Below are 14206 nucleotides of genomic sequence, written 5' to 3'. Positions count from 1 at the left end.
ACCCCTGCCGGGCGCCCGTTCCGCCTCGGTTCCCCGTGGCACTGGCGCGCTGCGTGCGGCTGGCTTCCTCCCTCACGGCCCCACTCCCGGTCGTTTGCGGGCGCGCGCACTTCGTCAGGCGGGTGGGCCCCAGGGTCAGGAGGCTTCGAGCGAAAGTCGATTGACTGACGTGGTGGCCGCGCGTCCGGCCTCAGAAACTCTGGGCGAGCGCGCAGTCAGCTCTCCAGGCAGTGCCAGGCACATCTCAGGTAAACAGGTAGGCTGGGAGGTGTGGGTGGCCGGAGAAAAGGAGGGGTGGGCTTAGATTCAGCCCTGGAATTTCCGGCCTCAGCCTCCTTGGCGCAGGAGAAGGGGCTACGCGGAATTTGCACCCAGTGAATGTTGGCCCCGCACGGCTGGGAGTGATGGGGCTCACGCAAAGGTCAGCGTCGTGGAACCCGCAGGTCCCCTTTCTGGGGTTATTTCGGCATCCTCCCGTTTCCTATGACAAGGGTTCAGCAGCTGAGCATTTATTCAAGGGTGCAGATTTTTGTTTTTTCCTTAAGTGTCGGTTAGTTGAAGAGTTCAGGTCCTGGCTCAAACTGTGATTGACTGTGTGTCCTTGAGAGTCGCTTAATAATCGTTGTGTGTTTCAGTTCTCGTACTTGTAAGTTTCAGCAAAGAGTGCGATGCTTCACAGAGGGCCGTGCTGTAGAAAGATACTATTAGAATTTTTGGGTTCACAGTGTCTCTGAGCCCAAATTTCTCTGGAAGATGACACCACCCAACAGTATTTGTGAAGTATTTTAAGTTCCAGGGATGGAAGGAACTAGATGACACAAGGTAACAGCAGCATTATTAGGCAGGATGGTAGAAAAAAAATTTTCCCCCCACAAGAACAGGCTTTTTTGAAAAGTTCCTTTGAGCATGTTATGCAGAGTACATCACTGTGGAAGTAGACAAAGGTAAACCAAAACAAAGGGCCAAACGAAACCACATTTCAAGGTCCCCCCGCCCACCCTCCAGGTGACTTTAATATATTATCATAAATAATTGGCTTTTCAAAGTTTCTCCTTGGGATCTAGTGTAGTACTAACTGAAGGTGACAGTTACGTAATCATTTGGGTGTCCTGTGCAATAGTATACCAAGGAAATTAATTAAAATGAAGATGACTTCTACATAAGATAACAAATTAAGTACCCCATTGATGAAAAGTAATGACGGCAAGTCAGAAATCTGAAACGGGGGTGTACACAATTTTCTTTTAAAAGCATAGATTTATAAAAATCTTTTTGGTGTGTTAATTTTTAGGGTATAATGGACTTAGAGAAAATCACATAAACCTTAAGTGTACAGCTCATTGAATTTTCACAGTGTACAAACTCATGTTTCCAGTACGTAGATCAAAAAGGAGCATTACTGGGGCACCTGGATGGCTCAGTGGGTTAAAGCCTCTGCCTTCAGCTCAGGTCATGATCCTGGGGTCCTGGAATCAAGTCCCTCATCATCAGGAGCTGCATTGGGCTATCTGCTCGGCAGGGAGCCTGCTTCTCTTCCTCTCTCTCTGCCTGCGTCTCTACCTACTTGTGATCTCTGTCAAATAAATAAATAAAATCTTAAAAAAAAAAAAGCATTACTTGCATCTTAGAAACCCCACTTTGTGTAACCCATTTCCACAGGTAACTATTATGTCGAGTTCTAAAGTCATCTATGAATTTACCTGTTATTGACTTTATATAAATGGAATCATACAGTAAATAGTCCTTGAGCCTCACTTTTGCTCTATATTGTATTTGTGAGATTTATACAAGTTCTGTAGCAGTAGTTCTTATGCTGTATAGTCTAGTTTCCGTCTATTTTTCCGTCTAGTTTCTGGTTATTATGAATAGAACTTCTATGAACATTTTATAAGTACTGTTTGACCCTTGAACAACATGCATTTGTATTGTAGGAGTCCACTTATGCATAGATTTTTTACAATAAACACAGTACACTAGTGTAAATGTATATGCTCTTATTTTCTGAACATTTTCTTTAGTCTGGTGTGTTTCATTATAAAAAATATGTATATAATACATAATATAAAGTGTGTATAGACTTTCTGTTATTGATAAGGCTTCTAGTCAACAGTAGGCTATTAGTAATCAAATTCTTAGGGAGTCAAAAGTTAAACTTGGATTTTTCGCTGTGTGGGATTGGTGCTTCTAACTCCTGCATTATTTAAGGGTCAGTTGTATTTTGGTGAATATATGTGTACATTTCTGTTGGATATACATATACCTATTGGTGAAATGGCTATATTATAGGATATACAGGTTTGTATTTTTGGTATACACTACCAAAAGTTTTTTCAAATTAGTTGTGTCAGCACTCCTATCAGCATTGCTTAAGAATTCTGGCTCCTCCAAAAACTTGCAACACATAGTGTTGTCTTTTTCATTTTAACCATTCTGGTGGATTTATAGTGATACCACATTGGGGTTTTTCCCTCATTTCCCTAATGACTAGTAATTTTTAATATTTAACACCTCTTCATGTTTGCTTATTTAGGTATCCTCTATTTCAGAGGTCATTAAATTTTTCTGTAAGGGGCTAGATAGTAAATATAGGCAGTCCTTGCTTTTGTGGAGTTTCATTTATTGCAGTACTGTGTAAAGCTAGGACTGCTTATATTTTAGACTTTGCAGATCATATACAGTCTCTGTTGTATTTTCTTCCTTCCTTCCTTTCCTTGCTGCTTTCTTCCTTTTTTTCTTTGTTTTTTGCCTGCCTGGTTATTTGCTTGCCTTCCCTCCTTCTCCCCCTTCCTCCCTTCGTCCCTCACTTCCACCCTCCTTTCTTTCATTCTTGTTTCATAGATTGCTGAAACCTACTATGTTGAAAAATGACTCTTTAAAAATGACAGTTCAGGGGCACCTGGGTGGCTCAGTCAGTTAAGCATTCAGCTCTTGATTTCAGCTCAGGTCATGATCTCAGGGAGGTGAGATCAAGCCCCCTTTCAGGCTGCTGCTCAGCAGACAATCTGCTCAAGATACTCTCTCTCTCTCTCTCTCAAATAAATAAATTAATTTAAAAAAAAAAGCTCAATCTTCAGCCCATTGGTGGTGGTGAAATTATTAATTGAAAAAAATCTAAATACATAATAGTGTTAAGTGTTGTGTGCTGTAGTGTTTTGAGGTTAAATAATAGTATTAAGCAGCATGTGGTATACCATTTTGGAGTTAAATTTGAAATCTCTAAGCATACTTCCTTTGCTTTTTACCAGTTTTACCTCAAGGCTATTAGAGAGCTATTTCAGGCTTCTCTAAACTGTTCTTATTACTCCTACTTTTTCCCATCCCTTTAAAACTGATGAAAAAAAGAGAGTTAAGTAGGTGAGAAAAGACAGGAGATACAACTCTTTTCTGATATTTTGATATTCTGATAGTCCCTAAAGGCAGGGAAGGGATGAATATCCAAACAGTTCTGGACACGAGTAAACAAGTATAAAAAGCAAAAAATTCCTTCTGCAATACTTTGAGATAGTGTTTTTAAAAAAAATATTTTATTTATTTATTTGACAGAGCGAGATCACAAGTAGGCAGAGAGGCAGGCAGAGAGAGAGGAGGAAGCAGGCTCTCCGCTGAGCAGAGAGCTCGATGCGGGGCTTGATCCCAGGACCCTGAGATCATGATCTGAGCCGAAGGCAGAAGCTTTAACCCACTGAGCCACCCAGGTGCCCCTGTCTTTTTTTTTTTTTTTTTTTTTTAAGATTTTCTTTATTTGACAGGGGGAGAGAGAGAGAGATCATAAGGCAGAGAGAGAGGGGAAAGCAGGATCCCTGAGAAGCAGAGAGCCTGATGCAGGGCTTGATCCCAGGACCCTGAGATCATTACCTGGGCCGAAGGCAGACTCTTAACCCACTGAACCACCCAGGCACCCCTGAGATACTGTCTTTTGAGCTGTTCTATTGTGGGATGACTCGATGAAAATTTATATCTACCTGATTGAATATACTCATAATTTGGAAGGTAATAATAGCCAGTGGCTTGGGCCATGAAACTCAGCTGTGGCATCACTGCCTGTGGTGGGGGGTCCTCTCTTTTTTAGATGCCCCATTGGGCTGTCCAGTTCATCTTCTCTTACTTTGGGCCCCCTGTCCTTCACTCAGTACTAAAAAATATAAAAAAAACTTTTGAAAGTGTCAGAACTTTCTTTGACTACTATTTCAGCCTATGTTAACATTTTTAGCTAACAATTTTTTTTAGGTGTTTTATAGAAGTGAATTTAGGAATATATTCAGATATACACTAATACTAATGAGAGACTTAAGGGTAATCTCCATCAACTTGATCTTTTCTTTGAGATAGGTAATTGAGTTTTGGTCATTCTTACTTGATTGTTATGCAAACACAGATTTATGATAAGCCATTAGGCCTAGCTTCCACCACGAACCACTCACTGCTGTCCTGAAGCCTTTCTTACATAGAAATTCTCTATCTAGTTATGCATTTATATACATTTGTTTAGATACACATCTTCACACATATCTTGACAAATACAAATATCTTACTGCTTTATGACTGCCACACAAAACAATTGTACTTATATGCACTGTTTTCACCATGCTTCTTGAACCAGAGTTGGAGTCATTACAAGTTATTATGTTGGTAAAGGTTATAAAGTAGACCTCATATAGGAACAAGTAGGGTATTTATGTAGGACAAATGTTTAATGGTACAATATGTCTATCAGTGCAGAGGTTGTCATTAGCTTCCTACAGTACCTACTCCCCTGGACATTGCCTGCATCATATTGTTCTTGTTGACCTCTGGGACTCTGTATTTTCCAGGATTCCAGTGGGGACAAACCTTGCCTTTTCTAGGTGCAGTTTCTATTTTTAGACACTTCAATTAGGTTATATTTAATCTTGTTTTCTTTAAGGTGACTGTATTTCTCTGCTACAACCTGTTATTTGTTGCTTTTATACTTCCCTTTCAGCAGATTCATTACTAGTACGTCTAAATATCTGGGACTAGGGATGGGCAGAAGATGGCTCATTTTCATCTCATAGGCCACCTACAGAGACAGCTTTAGGGTTTATGAAAGAAAAAGGTAATGCATAACATTAATAACATTAATGCATAACACTTAACTGTCCAATTTTTGCTGCTCTTTGAGAGTATTTGAGTACTCTCAAATTCCTTTTCTGTTTCTTGGATTTTGACACTATTATAAAGAGGGGATGGGGCTGTTTAAGGGCATTTATTGCAAAAGCAACATGCTATATGGTGGAAAGAGCACTGGGCATAAGAACAGAATAAGTGTGGTTTCCTGCCTGTCTGTATTAACCTTTCCTCGAATTCAGCTGTCTTTTGTAAAACGAGGCATTTTCACCAAATAGCTGTAATCCTTGGTAATTCTTTCCAAAAGACATAGTAAAGAAGCACAGGATTTAGAATTTAAGTGATCCTAGAGGTCATTTAGGCTATTCTCTCAGTTTTGCTCAGTGAGAACACTGAGGCCTTCAGAGATTATATTTAGTCACATAGTTACTAGAATCCGGTTCTCTTGATTTGTTCCACTTGCCTTTTCCCTAAGCTACGTGAAAGAGTCAGCCTTCTAAGATAACCCTGGTATTCATCCTCTTGTGTAATCCTTTTCCCTTAAGGGTGGACTACCAAGAGGCTCACTTCTAATAGGATATGACAAAAGTAGTGGAATGTCACTTAAGAGATTATGTTACAAGAAACTATAACTTTCTTTTTGCTGGCCCTTTCTTGCTTGCTTACTTTGATGAATCCTATCTGCTATATCATGAGCTGACCTATAGAAGGACTCACCTGTCAAGGAATTGAGGGGAGCCTTTGGCCAATAGTCCACGGAGAAAGTTCAGTAACCCCCTGGGAACTGAATCCTGCCAACAACCACTGAGTGAAGTTAGAAGATCTTGTCCCAGTTAAACCTTGAAATGACTATAGCCCTGCCTGATGATAACCTGAACTGGATGACCTAGCAAAGTTAACACCAGATTCCTCAGGATCTGAAATAACAGATGTGTGCTGTTTTAACCTGCTAAGTTTTGGGGTAATTTGTTTAGCAGCAACAAATAAGTAATAAACTGCTCTTAGTAATTTTTAATTTTTAATAAATTTTTAACAAAAAGAACATTTTTAATAAAAGAAATAGTTCACCCTGAAGTTTTTGTGAACATAACTTCAGTTTTTGTCATTTTAAACATATTTGGGAATATGTTATTTTTACTTTCTGAAAATTAAAATATTAATCACTTAACTGTTCTGTATTTGTTTTAGTTATAACGTAATTGCTGTGTATTTGTTTGATCTCAAAACTGGAAACAATAAAGAGATGATAATACTTCGAAAGTTGAGAATTACTACTTTCGCTGAAGGTTTCATTAAAGTGGATGATTGATGAGACAAATTTACCATAGATCTGCTTTTGGCGGTTGACACAAACACCTTTGATTCAGTTATTGTCTGTACTGAAGGTATTTTTCACTTACTGTTTACTGTTTACTGTTTAGGATGTATATACTCAGGCCGTCTACTCTTATTTATCTGTAGTTTTGCATTATGGTGATTTGATTGTATAGAAATACTATTTTGAGAATTGCCTTTAATATTCCTGGGTTTATAAATTTTGGAAGCTGCTGGAGTACAACAGGGATTATTTTGCTGGAATCCTTAATTCTGAATCTTGTTTTGTTTTCTGTTGAAGTATACCGACGTCCCCTCTTCATAATTTTATCTTGGGAATTTTGCTGCTGCGGAGTAAGTGTTGAAAAACTGAAAAAAAAATGATAGAAACTACTAGGGAGAAATAAATAATATATCATTTTATAATAAATAAATGACTTAGATAAATAAATGATATAGATCAGTGAAAACTTTTTTCTGAAATGTAATAATAGCAATAATTGTGACTCGGATAAACCTCATTGGCTACGATACTGCCACTGTGCAAAGCTGGACAGTTAAGTGAATAATTAAAAAGTTACTACCCATGTAACTACCATCAAAATATCTTGAATTGAATAATCATTGAAATGTTTAAGTCCTTGCTTTGTATATGGTTTTGTTTTTTTCATAATGCTTCTGAATATGAATGGGCATGTGTGTGAGAGAGAGAGACAGAGAGATGTGAATACTGTGGTCTGGTGCAATGCTTTATATGTCCGTTAGGTGAAATTTGTTATTGCCATTGTTAAAATCTCTTTCCTTACTGATTTTTATGTGTATGTGTCTGTGTGTGTGTGCATGTTCATGTGATTGGTAAATACTGAGAATTTGCAGTGTGTTAAATCTTTGTGTAATCATAGATTTATTTCTTCCTAGTAGTTCTATCATTTTTTTTTTAAGATTTTATTTATTTATTTGACAGAGAGATCACAAGTAGAGAGGCAGGCGGAGAGAGAGGAGGAAGCAGGCTCCCTGCTGAGCAGAGAGCCCGACGCGGGACTCGATCCCAGGACCCTGAGATCATGACCCGAGCCGAAGGCAGCGGCTTAACCCACTGAGCCACCCAGGCGCCCCTCTATCATTTTTGATTTATTTATTTTGAAGTCATGTTATTAGAAACATACAACTTTATAGCTGGTCTGTCTTCTTATGAATTGAACCTTTTTTTCCCCCACATAGAAGTGTTCCTTTTTATCTCTAGTAATGCCTTTGTCTAGGCATTACTAAATGCCTAGACAAATTACCAAATTACTAGAATAAAAAGGCTAGTCTGTTTTTTAAAAAAAAAACTTATTTTGAAACAGTTTTAGACTTACTGAAAAGTTGCAGAAATAGTAGAGATTTCCTGTAAACTCTTCACCCTAGTACTAATGTTAACACAATACATTATCATAATATAATGATCAAAGTCAAGAAATTAATATTGCTACAATATTATTCACTAAATTATACACTTTATCCAAGTATTACTATTTTTTCCATTAATTTTTTGTTGTTCTAGGACCCAATCCAGATCCTATGTTGCATTTAGTTATCGTGTTTCCCGAGTCTTCTCCCATCCATGACCTCTTTTGAATTTTGATATAGCTGTGACAGCCTTCTTTTGGTTAATGTGTGCATAGAATTGGATTTTAAAAAATTCAGTGGGACATCTTTGTGTGACAAATGGAGCATTTGGTAACTGGATCATTAAATCCATTTGTATTTTATATTATTCCATTTTTAATTTTCAGTTATGGAAATTATATATGCTTTACCATCCTTTTGTGGAAGCTATTGCATCTTGGAATGTATCTTTTAACACCTTTTTGCATTTCCTTACGTGCGTGTGTATGTGTGTGTGTATACCCAAACACATGGTTTTGCTTGTTTGCTTTTTTATTTTAATATGACAATGGTAATGCTTTATTATTTTATAACAGCCCTTTCATTTAGTAATATTTTATACATCTTTCTATGTCAGTGTATATTATACACACACATAGTGTTGATAGCGTGTATGTGTCTGTGTGTATATACACCATAGTTAGTTTAACTAGACCCTAACTGGTAGATATTTATGCAGTTTCCAATTTTTCAATGGTATAAACAGCACTGTCATACATATTCTCGTATGTATAATTTTGAACCCTTTGCTAGAACATAGATTTCTAGAAGTAGAATTGTGGAATCAGAGTTTGCAACATTTAAAGCTTTCATTGACATTGTGGGATGTTCTTGTTCTTTTTCAATGGCATAGCTTTTATAAAAATTCATGGTTATTATAAACTCTTTCAACCAACATAAAAAGGTGACTGTGAAACATTACCCCAATTCTATCACCCAACCAAAGCAACCTTCATTAAAAATCAGGTGTATAGGGGCGCCTGGGTGGCTCAGTGGGTTAAAGCCTCTGCCTTCAGCTCAGGTCGTGATCTCAGGGCCCTGGGATCGAGCCCCGCATCAGGCTCTCTGCTCGCAGGAGCCTGCTTCCTCCTCTCTCGCTCCCTGCCTGCCTCTCTGCCCACTTCTGGTCTCTGTCTGTCAAATAAATAAATAAAATCTTTAAAAAAAAAAAATCAGGTGTATAGCATTCTGTTTCTGTTCCTAAGAGTGATCAATATTGAAAAACAAACAAAAAAGCCTACCTATAGGCACACGTTTGTGAAGTTTTATAGCACCGAGAATGAAAAAAAAAATACAGGGTTTCCAGAGAAAACAAAAATAGAAAAATAGAAAAAAGAATTGAACATAGGAACATCAGTCTTGACAGAATTGTGGCTGTTTAACAATGACGTATGTGAATAGAACAAAGGTGTTTTCAGGGGTGCCTGGGTGGCACAGTCAGTTAAGCATCACACTCTTAGTTTTGGCTCAGGTTGTGATCTCAGGGTTGTGAGATGGAGCCCCGCATGGGGCTTGGCACTCAGAGTGGAATCTGCTTGGATTTCTCTCTCCCTCTGCCCTTCCTGCTTATGCGTGTGCGCTCTCTCTCTCCCTCTCAAAAAAAAGAATTTTAAAAGTAAGGTATTTTCAAACCTGGAAAGCCTCAGAAGTTATGCTCAAGCAAAATGAAGAAGTGAAAGAAGGGTGTGGAATATAGGAAACAGTAAATCTAACGGGGGAGCACAGTGAATTGATGTTCTCTAGGACACATAGCTGTATAGCTGGCCTGGAGAACACACAGTGCAGATTTAAGGAGAAGCCCCCTCAGGAAGGAGGTTTTCAGAAGAGAAAGACGATTTCAGAGATACATATCGTGAAAGCCTGGAGTTTTCTCTGTTGGGAAGTTTTTAAAACTATGAATTCAATTTGTTTAATAGAAACAGGACTTTTCGGAGTATCTACTCTCACTGCATTAGCTTTGGTAGATTATGTCTTTCAAGGATTTTGTCAGATTTGTAGGTATGAAGTTGTTTGTCATATTTATTCCCTTTTTATCTTTTTCTGCCTTTGGGATTACTTTAATGTCCTTCTCTTCCTGATACTGATAACTTATGTCTTCTTTATTTTTATTTTGACCAGTCTGGCAAGAGGCTTACCAATTCCTTTGATTTCCGCCCACCCCCCCACCCCCACAGAGCCAGCTTTGGGTTTCATTGGTTTGTTGTTGTTGTTGTTTAGATTTATTTATTTGAGAGAGAGAGTGAGTATGAGGAGGGGCCAGAGGGAGAGGAAGAATCACAGGCAGACTCCACATTCAGCGTGGAGCCTGACACAGGGCATGATCTGAGATCATGACCTGAACTGAAATCAAGATTTGGACATTTAAGTGACTGTGCCACTGAGGCACCCTGGTTTCATTGATTTTCTATGTTGACTTTGTATTTCCAGTTTCACTGATTTTTGCTGTTTATAGTTTCTTTCATACTGCTTACTTCAGATTTAATTTTTTCTTAATTTTGTATTTTTTAAAGGTAGAAGCATAAGTATTAATAAGAGGTCTTCCTCCCTTTAAAAAAATTTTTTTATATATGCATTTGGTACTATAAATATCCCTCTAAGCACTAATCTAGCTACATCCCACATATTGTGTTTCTGTTATACAGTCCAGAATATTTAAAAATCTCCCTTAATTCCTCCTTTTTTGAACCATGGATTATTGTGAAGTGTTTGGGAATTTTTGAGATACCTTTCTGTTAACTGATTTCAAGTTTATTTCTGTTGTAGTAAAATAGCATGATTTGTATGATTTCAGTTCTTTGTTGTTGTTTTTAAAGATTTTATTTATTTATTTGACAGAGATCACAAGTAGGTGGGGCGGTGGGGGGTGGGAAGCAGGCTCCCTGCTAAGCAGAGAGCCCGATGTGGGACTGGATCCCAGGACCCTGAGATCATGACCTGAGCCAAAGGCAGAGGCTTTAACCCACTGAGCCACTCAGGCACCCCTGTATGGTTTCAATTCTTATGTGTTAAAGGGTTTTTTGATTTTTGTTTGTTTGTTTGTTTAATGGACCAGGATAGGATCTTTTTTGGTAAATGTGCCATGTGTACTTGAAAAGATTGTGTATTCTGCCATGTTGGGTGGGGTTTTCTATAAATGTCAATTAGGTGAAGTTTGTTGACAGTACTGAATCTTCTACATTGCTGAGTATCTGAGTTCTTATTCTGATTATTGAGAAGGCTGTAGTGAAATATCCAACTATAATTATGGATTTGTCTATTGCTCCTTTCATCAGTTTTTACCGCAGGTATGTTGACACTATTGTGAAGTGCTTACATATTTAGGATTGTTTAGGTCTTGTTAAATAAACCCCTAAATGTACTTAGTCTCAGTAATATTTCTTGTTTTACTTTGTTTGGAGTTAATGTAGCCACTGCTACTTTCTTTTGATTAGGATATGCATTTTTTTCCCACTGCGTTCTGTTATCCTAAAAAATAAACAGTTAGTAAAGGGTAATTTGTAAGATATTTTCATTTTGTGTTGGTGGGGTTTAGAACAGGCTACCCCAAAATATGGCATTTTGGCATATTGAATATTTTAAGCTGAAGGATTTTGAGAAATAGCAGGTCCTTCCCCCTTCTCCCCAGAAATGGGTCATAAGACCTTCATGTGAGAGGTGCCCTCCCTGTACCTGGAGGAAAAGAACATCCTTATCTCCAGAGATGGGGAGCTACCAAGAGGAATCCAAGTGAACGTGGCTTTGCTGAGTTTTCCTTATTTTATTATCCTTGGTATATACCTTTTTGTCCTTCCCATTTTTCCATGACTTTCTACTCTTCATCATATCTAGTATAAAAATGCTCAGGCTGACTCTTTCTTCAGGTCTTCATTTCCTTGTGAAGGTTCCCATATCACATAAAACTTACATTAAATGAATTTGTCTGCTTTTCTCCTATTAATCAGTCTTTTTCAGTTTACTCTTCAGATCCAGCCAGGAACCCTAAGAGGATGGAGGAAAAGTTTTCCCTCCCCTACAGTGTCTATTTCATTATTTATTTTTATTTTAAATAATGTTTTGATTTTAGTGAGTAATTTCTTAGCAAGTATGACCTAATATCATGTAATTTTGTGTTAAGATGCAAAGATATAAGTGATCATCACAAAATTAGAAAAATTTTTGCATTCTTACTCTACTTCTTGGGGGGAATTTGAAAGGTAATTTTTTACAGATTCTATTTGGATTCAGATGTTAAAATGCTGTTTTGCATTAAGTCTCAACCATATACATATAACCCCCCAAAATTTAAACATTTAAATTTATTCATTTTAATGAAGTATTTTCTGAATTACAACATACCTCTTCTTTAAGCAGCATGTCTTGATACTAATTAGTACTCTAATACTTTTATTATCTTTTAAATTTAATGTAAATCGAAACCATTTCCTTAATTTATGTCAAACAGCTTATTACCAGCATGGGACCTACAGATACTGTGTGATATAGCATATGATATCCCAAAGTAGAACATTTTATTCAGTGGCATGAGCTGGCACAGTGGGCAAGATTTTGTAATTCATTTGGGTAGGTGAACAGTAATTTAGGAAGTTCACATACAAAAACTCGCTGTGAGTTTCTTTGTGATTTTTTACTGGTAAGAAACTCAGTTTAGTATTTCATTGGCTTATTTCTACTGTCTTTATTTCATGCAGGTGACTAATTTCCATCTTAGTTTAAAGTAAAATCTACGTACACATCTTTAAATTGCCTATATTTTTGTTAGTCGTTTAGAATTAAAATCTCAAAATACTTGGTCGCATGATTACTAACCAGTTGATTCTGAAGGCTCATGTTTGTTCCACATGCAAATATACCTTAAGAATTAGAGAAATTGTTTTCTTCACTAAAGTTTTTTGGAATAGTTTTTCTTCTAGAATGTGTTCCTACTTTTAGGAATTACTTTATGAAAAGCAAAAAGTTGTTTTATTTGCCTATTATTGGATAAAAATTTAGACTAGTATTTAACACTGCCACATTTAATAATAAGATTTCAAAAAGGGGCTCCTGGGTGGCGCAGTGGGTTAAAGCCTCTGCCTTTGGCTCAGGTCATGATCCCAGGGTCCTGGGATCGAGTCCCACATTGGGCTCTCTGCTCAGCAGGGAGCCTGCTCCCCCACCTCTCAGCCTACTTGTGATCTCTCTGTTGGGTGAATAAATAACATCTTTAAAAAAAAAGCTGCCGCAAAGATGTGCCTTTCAGTGCTTTTTGTAACAGAAAATAATGATGTGCCATCCAGTGGAATATTAAAGTCAGTGGTTATTGATGTGTTTTGAAGAAAAATGCCTGTGATATTTTATTGTGAAAAAATTAAATATATGTAGACATTGACTACATATATAAATATGTAAAAAATGACAAAGGGGAATATACTAGGACTTTAAGAGTATTTTATATTTTGGTGGTGAATGTAATGGGTGATCTTTTTTTCCTTCTTTTTATTTTTGTTTTAGTGTATGTTGGACTGTTTTGCTAGAGATGAGGTCATTTGGGCAGTGCCTAGAATGATCTCAGTGGGATTTTTTTTTCTATTATCAGTGAATTTTTTACCAAATCAGCAATTCAGCATCATTTAACATTAACATTGGATCAGCTCCGACTTCTGATGATTATGGATTAATTGTAATCTGCTTGTACCAGAATATAATGATTTTTATGCCTTTTGAAACCTTCCAAGTGAGTTTTCAAAAGATAATGTTATGTACTTATTACTTAACTTACATACTTAAGGAATGTACTTACTTAAATGTAAGTAATTGGTTAGAAAAATGTTTCCTGTTGTTTTTGAGAAGTTTTAAAGAATGACCGGTAACTTTAAGATCTTTTGGCTGTATCACATTCCCTTCCCCGGCTTTTACCTGGACTTTATTTTTATTTTGACCATATTGTCTTCCCTACAAATTTAGACTCTATTTCCAGTTTCTCTTCAGCATATAAGAAACTTTGTTCAAACGTTTGGACAGTTCATAAGGCTCGATTGTTCCAGCTGCTTCACTTCAAACCTTTTACACCCTTATTTGCTTGCTGAGAGCATACCTGCTACTTATAGGGATTTTCATGACTTTTCGATATCATGTTGCTCCCTGTTGTTTTCCCTCTCCTCTTTCCTGCACAGATGCTGGATATCATTCAGGTCTCATAGTTGTTGGTATCGTATGTTGATATTTACCTAGTTTTCTGGTAGATATTTTGTTTATGGCTTCATTTTGCTCTCCTGGTTGCTCTGTTTTTTATGAAAATGGTTGGGGAGATTAAAAAACTGCTGATTCCACCACAATCTTCCCAGAATCTTCCTGGCTTTTTTACAAAGTTAAATTTACTCAGTTTAAAGGGTTGTCTCTTTTG

General features: G+C 37.3%; 1 protein-coding gene and 1 non-coding gene across 2 annotated transcripts in view; one reads left to right on the top strand and one right to left on the bottom strand.

The window, feature by feature from the left end:
* The first annotated feature begins 18 nt into the window (after positions 1–18).
* MIPOL1 (mirror-image polydactyly 1) overlaps positions 19–14206 on the top strand; it is a 311611-nt gene continuing 297423 nt past the window's right edge. The window contains exon 1 of the mRNA XM_032871240.1: positions 19–256. The gene's annotated coding sequence lies outside the window, so the exon portion shown is untranslated. The remainder of the gene's footprint in view (positions 257–14206) is intronic.
* LOC116875692 lies at positions 6816–6950 on the bottom strand. Its single transcript, XR_004384247.1, has one exon. It is a non-coding gene; the product is annotated as a U4 spliceosomal RNA (small nuclear RNA).

Source organism: Lontra canadensis, unplaced genomic scaffold (assembly GCF_010015895.1).
Source record: "Lontra canadensis isolate GAN:19392208 unplaced genomic scaffold, GSC_riverotter_1.0 scaffold42, whole genome shotgun sequence".
NCBI lineage: Eukaryota > Metazoa > Chordata > Mammalia > Carnivora > Mustelidae > Lontra > Lontra canadensis.
The sequence above is the reverse complement of the archived record's forward strand: the minus strand, read 5'-3'. Positions and strand labels throughout refer to the sequence as shown.